Consider the following 14,907-nt stretch of genomic DNA (forward strand, 5'->3'; position numbering starts at 1 on the left):
TCTTCTCTAATTCAGGTGATATTAAATAGGCCAAAATGTCGTTACAACCTACATTCAATAATTTTAATCATTATAAAATACTCCATTTGTGGGGGGGGGACACTAGTAACAATTGCAGAAGAAAAGAGCTGGCAAATTCTGTCATCAACGTCATGCAATAAGCTGACAATTCCCTTTACGAGGCTGTCACAAAGTGCATGTTAAAATGGACCTCCGTAGAAGAGGATTGAAGTGCCAAGCTGCAGTTGAAAAGTACCTATTTACTGATGTTTAAAGCTGGCCTGAGCTCGCTCTGGCAGCACGTACACTAAAATTGGACCGATACAGAGATTAGCATGGGCCCCACGCACGGATGACAACGCAAATTTATGAAGCATTGCGTATTTTGAAACTGGAATTTAGATAAAAACTTAAAAAAAAAAAAAAGAAAAAATTTCCAGTGAGTTAAAAGAGGAAGGAAGGAAGGAAGGAAGGGAGGAAGGAAGGAAGGAAGGAAGGAAGGAAGGAAAGAAGGAAAGAAGGAAAGAAGGAAAGAAGAAGGAAGGAAAGCAAGCAAGAAAGCAAGCAATCAAGCAAGAAAGAAAAAAAAAAAGAAAGATGGCCTAACCTTTAGGCTTCGTTTGTTTTGGGGTCTTACTGGTGTTTGTCTTTATAAACAGTGACATGTGCGAAAGAGTAAGTGCCATGGAGCTGTTTAAACACACTCTTTGGGCTCCTTTTCCTTTCTGATGGGCAACAGGGAAAATTACTTTCTATTGCTAGCAGTTGAGATTTCATGGTTGCCGCCCCCCCCACCTCCCATAAACCATTAATAATTTTTTTGTTAGATTGCATAATTTATAGTATCAGTTGTGAATGCATAATGTAATACTGTATACTGAAGGGTAGTCTTTCTTCAAATAGGTTACTGAAAATGAAATAAATACCTAGATTAAATTTCCATACTAGGGAGAGAGAAATGAAATAATTTGCTGAGTTGCAAAAATATGTAATAGACATTGTGGAGGTAATCTAAATTCTAAAAAATTACCTCATTGTTCTAGTCATGTCAGATGGTTTCATTCTGAAAGCAATCCCTAAGAAAAATGTTGCGATAATCGTTGAAAAGTATTTTTCAAAAAAATGAGTTGAAAAATAATCTCTCTCTAAATATTAATAAAATAAAGCCAAATTAGTTTGTAACTTACAGTGTAATACAAAAGAGTGATTGTATTTATTTTATTGTCTGCTCTTGTGAAAGAAGGGGCCACAGAATCTTTAAAATACAATTAAGAGGGGCGCCTGGGTGGCTCAGTCGTTAAGCGTCTGCCTTCGGCTCAGGTCATAATCCCAGGGTCCTGGGATCGAGCCCCACATCAGGCTCCCTGCTCCGCGGGAAGCCTGCTTCTCCCTCTCCCACTCCCCCTGCTTGTGTTCCCTCTCTCACTGTGTCTTTCTCTGTCAAATAAATAAAATCTTTAAAAAAAAAAAATACGATTAAGAGCTGGAAAATTTTGCTTGCCTTTCGATGTAACCCTAAACTTTATTCTAAGAAAAAGAATTACCAGAGGATTACTTCTATTTCTAGAAATTTGTTGGTATTTCTAGAGATTTATTTGTAGATTTTCTGTGGTTATAAGAAATACAATTCATGTTTCATATTAAGAGGCATCTACTAAAATGACTGTTTTTTTTTTCCAAACGACCATCTGCTCCTTTCTTGTGCCTACTATAAATCAATAACATTATTTAGTATTTCTCCTTTTGCTATGATTACCATATTTCTCATGGATCCAAACCCCTTATTTTACTAAGCTGTTGTCTTCCCAAGAAACTATCAAACTTCAACTGTGGGATTGATACTAGACCCCACGGGAATTCCAAATAGAATTTTAATTTTCTCTGGGCATTGGGCACCATTTGTTGCTTATTCCTCCAAAATGGTTTTATTTTAATTACAGTAACAGGATTATGTTCATCTGGACATGTGTTATCCTCTTTAGTGGAACCTTACTTTTTCCCCTTTAGAAAGGAAGGAAAATAGGAGTAAAGGAAAGGCACGGAAAGATTAATTCAAGGATAGACAGTGGTGAAATTCAAGGTTGGGTTAATGACTTTGATGCTTTTAAAATAAGCACACCTCAAAATCAGCAGGGGAATCTGATTTGTAAAAGTAACAAGTTTTGATGATATATATAAATGAACTCCATAAAATTCTTCTTTTTAGAGCCACTTAGGATCTTTTAAGGCTGTTTTTGATACATATATATTTCTACTTATACTTTCCACACAATAAATGTTTTAATACCTCCATTTGGTTAGGAGAGGCTATTAAACATACAGAACAATTTTGCCTAGATTGTTTATTTAAGGTGACTTGTAAAAACTGTAAATCATAAATTATTTGGTGGTTTAACATTTTCCCCTATTTTGAGGTACTAGTAAATAACACTAACATCATCATAATAATTAATACCCTTTAAGATGGAACTCCAGGGAAAAAAATTAAATGCTGAATTTATCTAACTTTTTTACTCTCTTTCTAAATGTCAGGTTGATTTACAAAAGCTTAGTAATTTTGCTGATGTCTGTCCATGTCTATAAATTCACTCCATTTCTAAATTCAGAGATTCTTTGCTAACATGATTAAAATATTTCCTAATTTGTTCTCATCTTCTTTGGGTTGTGCACAAAATAAAAGGACTACAAACTCAAGCCAGACAACTCATATGTAACCCTGATAAGCTTCGTAATGCTAATGTTGTTTTGATAGAGAAAACCACAAGTAATGCAAATAGCAGCCTCCACTCCCCAGTACAGGTGTGTAATAAGCGCATATAATTAAGCCAAAGATACATAATGGTTTGTTGTTGGATACGCATTTACAACAGCTGACTACGCTCTTAATGTGTGGTTCATGAGTTAGGTAATTTTCTTATGTCTCCTCTCCTTGAACAGAATATTCCTCGTGGACTCATATACAAAATGATTCTGTGCCTTTCATACAGTAGATTCCCACTGCTGCCTGTAATTTAGCGTCTTTGCCGTATCAGCATTACCTAAAGATGATTAAAAAGAGCATGTAAATTCACAAACAAGTCATTTTATTCTTCAACTTAAATAATTTAGAAATGCCCCCCAAAAGGAAAGTTATCAAAATGTAAGCCTTTCGACATGGTTTCCATCTTAGTGAAATATATCAAGCGTGCATTTAATCACTGTTATGCATAAAATATGGTTTATGGCTCTGCTCTATATATCACATAAACTTCTTTGTATATGACGAAGCTGAGTCCTTTAAAGGGCATAAAGCAAATATGAAACACTAGTAAGGGCTTTTAAAAATCAGCACAGATACAGGCAACAGTGCATAAACTACTTGCAGTTTATTTTTAATTCTATACTTCCACTGAGGTTTTTTATAATGCAAAACACGTCCACACATTTATTTATATAGTCCTGGGGTTTTGAATTGGGCAGACTAAAAATAAGAATGATGATCCTATACTAATAGCACGTGAATTTCTTAATTTTAAACACTTTTAATCCTTTTTCTCCTTTCCACTAGGATCCCATAAAACATGATACTGTAAAGAAACATTATCATACAGGCACAAGCAAGGTGAGGCTTACTGCTTTGTACTGGAAATGGTCAAAAGAGTCTATCTCCTGAGACTGATAATGTGGAAAAAAATAGATAATGTAAATTTGTTTTTTATTTTAAAAAAAAGGTGATATCTTATACACATATTGAACTATAGTGTGTGGTAAAAATGGTCAGGATAATATCTGAGCTCAATAGCATTTTCCCATAAATTACTATGTAGGTACCATTAATCATTGTATTCAAGCGCTATGCATCGCCTGCTTAATTCAGTTGGTTCTGATTTGCACATCATTTCAAAGAATGAAAAAAAAAAAAAAAAACCCAGAAAAGTTTTACTTTCCACATTAGCTATACAGCTCATCCTCTTCTAGTCGTATCTCAGAACAGGAAGTAAATAATCAACCTGATTCCTTTGGTTGAATTTTAAAGTCCTGTTTATAATTAATTTTAGGCAAAAACTTTATTTTAACTGAGTCTTATGCATGAACTGTAAGGAATGGAATTCAGTCCCAACATAGAGTTATTCTCGTTATGGTTGTTGCTATTTGGGTTCCTCACAAAATAAACTAGTCCTTTCCCCCTCTTCTTGAGTATGTGTGAATGTATGTGTGACTGTGCCCTGAGTGTGATTGTGTGTATGCGTGTAAGAGAGAGAGAGAGAGAGAATGTGAAGGGGGCATTAAGTCCTCATCCTATATATGTGGTTAGTATAAGAGGCATGGACCTTTACATTTCTTTTTTCAAAAACAGAAATCCCCAAAAGGGAACTCCCATACCTTTCCATCACCATCGAAAAACCTGCCTCTGTTTCTAGCTTCTCTCTTCCTCCCACTTTAAAAGACCATTGAGTTCAGATGTGTTCTGGTTCCCCCTTTCCCCTTCTCATTCTCTCAGAGTCTGGTTACTCCTTACTGTCAGAGTCTCATTCACTCTCTCCCCCGAAACTGTGTTTTTAAGCGCTCTCACTAAAGGACTCGAGCATATTCTCATTTTGGTCAGATGAGGAAAATCCCCCCAACTTTAAAGCTCTCTCCAGGTTTCCCCTTGTATTTTTTCTTTTCCTCAGTCTTTTCCACACAAAGTGATTCTACTTCTTCACCTATCAGTAACTTAGCAACTAACTGATCGAACTTCAGCCCCTACCTTGCCACCAAACTGTTCTTATAATTATAATAAGCTTCTTCCTCATTCTACTGAGACTATTTTGTGTGCAGTCTTCGTTAAATGTGGAAAATTCCAAGAATGACTGAGCAAGGTATCTGATACTGGGATATTTCAACTCTGACTGTATTCTGCAAAATCCAGGCTAAGAAATGACCACTGACAGAGAAAGACAAATACCATACGATTTCACGCATATGTGGAATTTAAGAAACAAAACAATGAGGAAAGGGGAGAGAGAGAGAGAAACCAAGAATCAGACTCTTAACTCTAGAGAACAAACTGATGGTTACCAGAGGGGAGGTGGATGGGGGATGCACGAAACAGGCAATGGGGATTAGGAGGGCACTTGCTGTGATGAGCACTGGGTGCTGTACGGAAGTGATGAATCACTATATTCTACACCTGAAACTCATATTACACTGTATGTTAACTAACTGAAATTTAAATAAAACTTAAAAAAAATGACCACTGAAAGTTAGGGTGATACTGGTCAACGTTGCCAAGCAACAAGAAGTTCACAGACACAAAGTTTTCTGCTTGGCGGAGGCCTCTTCATTTTGTCATTCTTGAAGGATCGGGTGGGAGCTTTCTCAAAGTTTCTAACAGATGCCAAGAATGCAAATTTCATTTCAGATTAAAATCAGTAAGCATAAATACTGATATAAAATGAAGATTGATACCAAAATAAAAGTATTTCTATTACAAACTCATTGTATAAAGACCAGAAAATACAGATTTAGGGAAAAAAGTTAATATGACCTGTGTTTCAGCCATTCATCACTATAGTTAACTATGTTTTACTTTGAAACCTATGTTTATAAGCTTTAGTTATGTGCAAATGCAAATATAAAAAATTTTTAATGGCATTGTATGTTGCTTATTGAGTAGATAACTAATATATTTGAAATATTTTTCCATGTTAAAGATCCATTTTTTTACAACTTTTATTATGTTGCTAATATATTTTAAAATGGTATAATATTGTCAGTAGAAAAGTATACATTATCCAAGTTTAGTAAGTGTTGATATTTTGTTATGTTAGCTTTAGATTGCTTCAGAATGACATGTTACAGATATGGTTGAAGGCACTTATTTAATTTTCCCTGATCTTTTTAACTTCCCTTACTTCCTTGAAGTGTAGATTTTCCATATTTTAATTCTTTTACTATATATGTATGTGTCCATAAAATATATAGTGCAGCTTTTTGTTTTTAAATGTACACAATTGATTTTAGGTTTATGTACCTTTTTATACCTCTTGCTTTTCTTGTTAATCATGGTTTTTTGTTTTGTTTAAGAGACAGAAGGAGGGGGGTAGGGGTATTGAGAGAGAGAGAGAGAGGGAATCTTAAGCAGATTCCAAGCCCAGTGCTGGAGACTGATGCAGGGCTCTATCTCATGACCCTGAGATCATGACCTGAGCAGAAATCAAGAGTCAGACACTTAACCTAACTGAGCTACTCAGGCACCGCATTAATGATGTTTTTGATATCTGTGTTAACATATGAAGATCTCATTCATCTTACCTGACTTACAGCTTTTAACTATGTGAATAATAGATATGTTTCCACAACATCATTTTAATTGACTGCAGAGTATAATAAATTTTAGTGTACCACACTTCCTTAAACCATTCCACTATTGTTTAGATTTTTTAAGATTTTATTCATTTATTTGACAGGGAGAGACACAGTGAGAGAGGGAACACACGCACGGGGGAGTGGGAGAGGGAGAAGCAGGCTTCCCACGGAGCAGTGGGCCCGATGTGGGGCTCGATCCCAGGACCCTGGGATCATGACCTGAGCTGAAGGCAGTTGCTTAATGACTGAGCCACCCAGGGGCCCCTATTGTTTAGATTTTATACAAATTTGTGTAATACTATATAAATCTTCTAAGAATATTCTTGTAGCCATACCTTTGGTTACACCTTTCATTGCTTTCTTGCTGGGCCAAAAGGTATACGTATCTTAAATTTTTCTATATATATTTCCAAATAGATATATAAAAATATATAAATTTTTATCTCCATTTTTATATTTTTACAATAAGAATGCATTTTCTTGTCCAGTTTGATGTTTGACAAATAGATGTACTATTTCAATTTGCACTTACTTGATTATTAAAATATAACTTCTACCTTTCTTATTAGTCACTTGTATTTCTTTTGTAACTTCTTTGGGTATGTCTTTGTCCATTTTTCTATGGTGTACTGATCTGTTTCTCCCCATATATTAATACTTATAATCCAACTCTTTGCCCTTCTAACTATATACCATGAAGAGTTTAGAAATTCTGTGAAGTAAAATCTATTTTTTTCCTCTGTCTTTTCTGCCCTGGATATACCATTTTATTTTGTTTTTATTTTATTTTTTATTAACATATAACGTATTATTTGTTTCAGGGGTACGGGTCTGTGATTCAACAGTCTGACACAATTCACAGCGCTCACCATAGCACATACCCTCCCCAGTGTCCATCACCCAGCCACCCCATGCCTCCCACCCCCTGGATATACCATTTTAAAAGCTGTTTCCTCACACCTTAAAAACTCCAATTTTTTACACAAAACGTTCATCTCTTCCCATAATGTCAACATTTGGTGACCTCTAATCATTACACCTGAGGCCAATATAAACACTATTTCCTCAGCTTTGTACTTGTTGGGTAATACAGATAGGATCCAGGTCAAGGTTAACTATTGAGGAAGGTGGGAGTTCCCTCATCACTTTTTCACAGCTTACTAATTATTTGTGAAGACTCTGAAGATATGAACCTAGTATTTAACCTTTGATCAGGGGAGCAACAACTGTTGAGAGCCAAGGAAACTTCAGCTACCAGGAGGTCTTGAGCACATTTCTTCTTGACCCCTTTACTCCCATTCTGTACATGCCTTTGGATTGAGAAATTTAAATAATAATCATTTCAATAATGTAGTATTTTGACATAGAGAGCTTTCATGTTACAGAAACAATTTCATGGCCTTTTTTCCTGTCTTCCTATGAGAGGGATTCAGACATAAAGAAACACTTCACTTCTCTCTCAGCCCAATTACTGCCTCATAATTTTTCAGACAAATCAGTTTATGCCTGTACATAAACCTGTCCATTGCTGAGGATTTTCGGTGTATAGAAAAACAGAAGAAATTTTTCAGAGGGTAAAAGTGCCCTTTGGAACATCAGTGTCCTCACTACTTGTTTGGAAAAAAAAAAAAAAAAACAACCAGAAACAATTAGAAAATGATGGGGTTTGGGTTTTAGTTGATCCTAAAAGTTTTATCAGATATAGAGGAGCCTGGGAAGATGGTGGAATAGGAGGACCCTAAGCTCACCTCGTCCTGCAGATACAACTAGGTAACATTCACATCAGTGTCAATAACCTAGAAAACAACCCGAAGACTGGCAGAACAAGCTCCACAACAAAAGGTACAGAAGCAGCCACAATGAAGAGGGAGGAAGGGTGGAGACAATGGGGAATTAAAAAGACCATGGCCATCCATGGGGGCCAGGGGAGCCAGAGACAAGGAGAGGGGAAAGAAACAGACTATCACAATGCGGAGCCCATGGGGGAAGATGAATCCCCTCAACATTTGGCTTTGAAAGCAAGAGGGGCCAAATTTCATGAGTTCTTAAAATCAGTGGGACTTAAAGCCTGGAACTTTAAAAATCAGCAGGATTGGCTCTGGGAGGGCACAGGAAGCTGAGTCCCCACCCTTAAAGAGATACCATGACAAACAGCCGTGGGGATATAGCAGAGACGCTGCAGTTTGAGAACGGCCTGGGGCATAGGGGAGGTAAAGTAGTTTACTCATTCTGGAGCAAGTCCCACCGGGGCAGGGGCAGGGATTATGGAGGGACTTTTCTAAGAACAAAGGAGCTGGCATGAGCCATCTCCCTCCCCCACCCCTCAGCATAAACATGGCCACCTGCAGGAACCAGCCCAGTGAGGGAGGGAGGGCATTCACTACCTAACTCGCTTACACCAAACCCTGCCCCCACACTTTGGCAGAACGACTCTTCCCAGTCACATTTGCCTCAGTCCTGGCCCTGCAGGTCCCCTCCCCCAGAAAACCAGTGCAAACCTTGCCAACACATCTCCCAACCTGAGTGCTTTGCAGAGTTTTGGTCCCTGAGGCAGTGGTAGCAGTGGTGATGAGCAATGCAGAAGCATGAGGTGTACCTTGTTAAAAATGTGCACCCCCCTCTGGCTGGGGACCAAACACTTCCCACAACAGGTAAAGAGAGTCTCTGCAGATGACTGGACTAAAAGGAAAACGCAGCCAGGACACAATAGCAGGGCACATGCAACCCACATAGGAGACAGCACCTAAAGCTCCAGGTTCTGGTGAACCGGGAACACTGCACTGCGGGGCATTAGAGGAGCTCTTCTTCTTAAGGCCATTACTTTCAAGAGCAGGAGACACAGCTGACTTTTCTAACACATAGAAACAGACACAAAATTAGACAAAATGAGGAGACAGAGGATTATGTCCTAAATGAAAGAACAGGGTAAAACCACAGCAAGAGATTGAAGCATAACAAAAGAATATGCCTGATAGAGAATTTAAAGTAATGATCAGTGGTGGCTCAGTTGGTTAAGGAGCCGACTTTTGATTTCTGCTCAGGTCATGATCTTGGGGTCGTGAACTCGAGCCCTGTGTCAGGCCCCACACTTAGCACAGAGTCTGCTTGGGAGTCTCTCTCTCCCTCTCCCCTGCCCCTCCCCCCACTTGTGCTCACTCTCTTTAAAGTAATGATCATAAAGATATTCACTGGACTTGAGAAAAGAGTGGAGGACATCAGTGAGATCCCTGACAAAAAGATAAAAACCAATCAGAGACAAAGAACACAATGAATGAAATTGAAGATACACTAGATGGAATAAATAGCAGGCTGAGGAAGCTTAGGAACAAATTAACGATCTGGAAGAATAATGGAAAGTAATCAAGCTGAGCAGGTGAGAGAAAAAAAAAATCATGCAAAATGAGGATAGACTGAGGGAGTTCAGTGACTCCATCAAGCATAACAACATTTGCATTATAGGGATCCCCGAAGCAGAAGAGAGAAAAAGTGGGCAGAAAATGTATTTGAAGAAATAATTGCTGAAAAATTCCTGAATCTGAGGAAGGAAACAGATATCCAGATCCAGGAGGCACAGAGATTCTCCAACAAAATCAACCCAAGGAGGTCCACACCAAGACACATAATAAAAGGGCGAAAAGTAGTGACAAAGAGAGAATTTAAGATTTTATATATTTATTTCAGAAAGAGAGAGTGAGAGAGAGCAGGGGGAGGGGCATATGGAGAGAATCCCAAGCAGACTCTGCACTGAGCACAGAGCCTGATGTGGGACTCAATCTCATGACCATGAGATCATGTCCTGAGCCAAAATCTAGAGTAGGATGCTTAACTGACTGAGCCACACAGGTGCCCCTGTAAAGAGAGAATTTTAAAAGCAGCAAGAGAAAAGAAGACAGTTACATGTAAGGAAAATAAATAAATAAATAAATAAACCCATAAGGCTATCAGCTGATTTTTCAGCAGAAACTTTGCAAGCCAGAAGAAAGTGGCAGGATATATTCAAAGTGTTGAAAGAGAACAATCTGCAGCGAAGAATACCTTATCCAGCAATGCTATCATTCAGAATAGAAGGAGAGATAAAGAGTTTCCTAGACACACAAAAGTTAAAGGAATTTATGACCACTAAACCAGCTCTACAAGAAATGTTAAAGGGGACTCCTTGAGGGGAAAGGAAAGACCATAAATAATAGAAAACTAGGAAGCACAAAAGCAGTAAAAATTAGTGTATCTGTAAAAATCAGTAAAGGGTTTCACAAAATAAAAGGATGTAAAATATGACATCACATACCTAAAATGTGGTGGGGAGAGGAGTAAAGAATAGGTTCAAACTTAAGTGAGCATCAGCTTAATAGAGACTGTTATATGCAGATGATGTTATATACAAACCTAATGGTACCCCCAAATCAAAAACTGGTAATAGATATGCAAAGAATAAAGAGAAAGGAATCCAAGTATATCACTAAAGAAAGCCAGCAAACCATAAAAAAGAGGAAGAGAAGGATCAGAGAAGAACTACAAAACAACCAAAACACAAGTACCAAAATGGCAGTACATACATACCTATCAATAATTACTTTGAATGTAAATGGACTAAATGCTCCACAACACACAGAATGGATTAAAAAGACCCATCCATATGCCTGTACAAGACACATGCAGATTTTTAAGTGGAGGGATGGAGAAACATTTATCATGCAAATGGATCTCAAAAGAAAGCCGGAATAGCAATACTTTTACCAGACAAAATAGACTTTAAAACAAAGACTGTAACAAGAGACAAAGAAGAACACTATATAATCATTAAGGGGACAATCCAACAAGGAGATATAACAATTGTAAATATTGATGCACCCAAATACATAAATCAGCTATTAACAAACATAAAGGAAAGTAATTGATAGTAATACAGTAACAGTAGGGGGTTTTAATGCCCCACTTACATCAATGGACAGATCAACCCAACATAAAATCAACAAGGGAACAGTGGCTTTGAATGACACACTGGACAAGATGGATTTAACAGGTATAATTCAGAACATCCCACCCTGGGGCACCTGGGTGGCTCCATCGGTTAAGCAGCTGCCTTCAGCTCAGGTCATGATCCCGGGGTCCTGGGATAGAGCCCTGTGTCAGGTTCCCGGCTCGGCAGAGGGCTTGCTTCTCCCGCTCCCTCTGCTGCTCCCCTTGCTTATGTGCTCACTGTCAAGTAAATAAATTTAAAAAAAGAAAGAAAAAGAACATTCCACCCTAAAACAGCAGATTACACATTCTTTTCAGGCTCACATGGAACATTCTCCAGAACAGAACACATAGGCCACAAAACAAGTCTCAACAAATTCAAAAAGACTGAAGTCACACCATGCATCTTTTCTGACCACAACACTTTGAAACTAGAAATGAATCACAAGAAAAAATCTGGAGAGATTGCAAATCAGGGAGGTTAAATAACATGCTAGTAAACAATGAATGGGTCAACCAAGAAAGCAAAGAAGAAATAAAAAATTACATAGAGAGAGATGAAAATGAAAACACAATGGTCCAAAGTCTTTGGGATGCAGCAAAAGCAGTTCAAGGAGGGAAGTTTATAGCAATACAGGACTACCTCAAGCGGCAAGAAAAATCTCCAATAAACAACCTAACCTTATACCTAAAGGAGCTAGAAAAAGAAGAACAAATCAAACCCAAGTACAGGAGGAGGAAGGAAATAATAAAGATTAGAGCAGAAATAAATAATATAGAAACTAAAAAAATATAACAGATCAATGAAACCAGGAGCTGGTTCTTTAAAAAAAAATTAATGAAATTGATAAACTCCTAGCCAGACTCATAAAAAGAGGGGGGTGGGGAGTGAGAGGGAGGTGGCTAGGGAGGGGACTCAAAATCATAAATGAAAGAGGAGAAGTAACAATTGGCATCACAGAAATACAAATGATTAGAAGAGAATATTATGAAAAATGATATGCCAACAAGTTGGATAACCTAGGATAAATGGTTAAATTCCTGGAGACATATAACCAATCAAAACTGAAGCAGGAAGAAATAAAACATTTGAACAGACCTATTACCAGCAATGACATTGAATCAGTAATCAAAAAATTCCGAACAAACAGCAGTCCAGGACCAGACAGCTTCACCGGCAAATTCTACCAAACATTTAAGGAGGAGTTAATACCTATTCTTCTCAAACTTTCCCAAGAAATGGGAGAGGAAGGAAAACTTCTGAATTCATTCTGTGAGGACAACATCACTCTGATCCCAAAACCAGATAAAGACATCACAAAAAAAGAGAAGTACAGACCAAGATCTCTGAAGAAGATAGCTGAAAAAATCCCCAACAAAATACAAGTAAATCGAATCCAACAATACATTAACAAAATCATTCACCACAATCAAGTGGGTATTTATTCCCAGGGTGCAGGGGTGGTTCAATATTCGCAAATCAATCAACATGATATGTCGCATCAGTAAGAGAAAGGATAAAAACCATATGGTCATTTCAACAGATGTAGAAAAAGCAGTTGACAAGTACAACATCCATTCATGATAAAAACCCTCTGCAAAATAGGTCTATAGGGAACATATATCAACATTAAAGGCCTTATATCTTATATGAAAAACCCACAACAAACATCATACTCAATGGGTAAAAACCAAGAGCTTTTCCCTTAAGGTCAGGAACAAGACAAGGGTGTCCACTCTCACCACTCTTATTTAACATAGTATTAGAAGTCCTAGCCACAGCACTCAGACAACAAAAAGAAATCAAAGGCATCCAGATTGGTAAGGAAGATGTAAAACTTTCACCACTTGCAGATGATGTGACACTATATATAGAAAACCCAAAAGACTCCACCAAAAAACTACTAGAACTGATAAATGAATTCAGTAAGGTAGCAGGATACAAAATCAATGTACAGAAATCCATTGCACTGCTATATATGAATAATCAAGCAGCAGAAAGAGAAATTAAGAAAACAGTGGTTGGCCCCCATGCAAAGTTGAAGGCTTAAACAAAGAAAATGAATGGCTTTGGGATATTTGAGATTACATATTTTATACACACATAAATATATTGAAACATGCAATGGTATACATGCCCATGTATATTTTAAATGTATATTTTATTAGATATGTCTTATATCTGTCATCAGAAATAGTTAAGTGTAGTCACAATGGCACATTTAAGAAACCTGGGCTTGAGAAGCCAAGTCAGAATGCCATCAGTGCTAAAGAATCTGTGTGTCCATTCTCAGCATCAGGATATACAAATCCTTAAATCATTCAAGAGGGTTCATTTTCTTGTTCCTATAGACCTCTGGAGACGGCGGGGTCATGGACTCCTTTGGCAGACTAATATGATACCTCTAACTGTTCCCATATGCTTGAGAAAAGAAGCTTTGGAGACATGACAGTGTTCTTCAAATACAGTTCTTTCCCTTTTTAAGGGAAAAAGCTCTCTTTATTCTCTATAGTCAACTCTCCATAATTCAAATTTAATCAAGAATTGTGTAAGTTCAAAGCTAAAGGGCTAGTGAATTGTCCTTCCCTTATTGCTCCATGGAAGCACGGCTTTAGCCCGTAAAGAATAATCACCATCCTTTATCAGTCCCAGTTTTCATCCGTTTTGAATATGGAAGGTCTTCAGGAATGTATTCCTCACAAAAAACCACAACTTGCCTTTGTCTGAAATGCTGTCATGTGGAGGAACTTTAGATTTCCTGGGCATTACTCCAACCAGGCTATGAGTAGTATACCTAAGTCATGAGAAAGGCATATTTTCAAAGGAGGTAAAAGATTTACTAACAATTAATTTCAACAGCCTGTTTAAAAATCTAGTGGACTCTCAGTCTCTGGAATTGTCCAAGCAAAGATAGAATGATCATGCACCGAGGGTGTTGTGAGAATACTCATCCGTTAAAAAGTTGAGTGGGACTGCACTTATGTTACCTTCCATTATAAGGTTTTATGACTAAATGGATCAATTATTTTAAACTTTTCTGATGAGGGCTATCTATCTTGTATTTCTTCAATAATCTCAGTTGTCATTTATGAATTTTTCCAAATTATTTACATATATAATATGAATTTTAAATATATACATATCACTGATAAGCAACATTTATCAAACTATATATTTGAAGTCCCGGACTTAAGATATTTGATAAAGGAGCCAAGAATACTCAATGGAGAAAAGATAGTATCTTTTACAAATGGTGCTAGGAAAATTGGATATTCACATATAAAAGAATGACACTAGACTCTATCTTACACTGCTCATAAAAACTAATTCAGAGTGGATTAAAGACTTAAGTGTAAGACTGGAAACCATAATACTTATAGAAGACGACACAAAAAGGTTCTTGTTGATGATTTTTGGATATGACACCTAAAGCAAAAGCAACAAAAGTAAAAACTAACCAGTGGGACTACCTCAAACTAAAAAGCTGGTACACAGAAAAAGAAATGATCAACAAAATGAAAGGACAACCTAGGGAATGGGAAAAAATATTTGCAAACCATGTATCTGATAAGGGGTCAATATCCAAAATACATAAAGAACTTACACAACTCCGTAGCAAA

The 14,907-nt window shown here is 37.3% G+C and overlaps 1 non-coding gene across 1 annotated transcript; it reads left to right on the forward strand.

The window, feature by feature from the left end:
- The first annotated feature begins 283 nt into the window (after window positions 1-283).
- On the forward strand, window positions 284-388 carry LOC116631164. Its single transcript, XR_004299111.1, has one exon. It is a non-coding gene; the product is annotated as a U6 spliceosomal RNA (small nuclear RNA).
- Window positions 389-14,907: the final 14,519 nt, after the last annotated feature.

The sequence above is a fragment of the Phoca vitulina genome, unplaced genomic scaffold, assembly GCF_004348235.1.
Source record: "Phoca vitulina isolate PV1807 unplaced genomic scaffold, GSC_HSeal_1.0 scaffold4, whole genome shotgun sequence".
Taxonomy (NCBI): domain Eukaryota; kingdom Metazoa; phylum Chordata; class Mammalia; order Carnivora; family Phocidae; genus Phoca; species Phoca vitulina.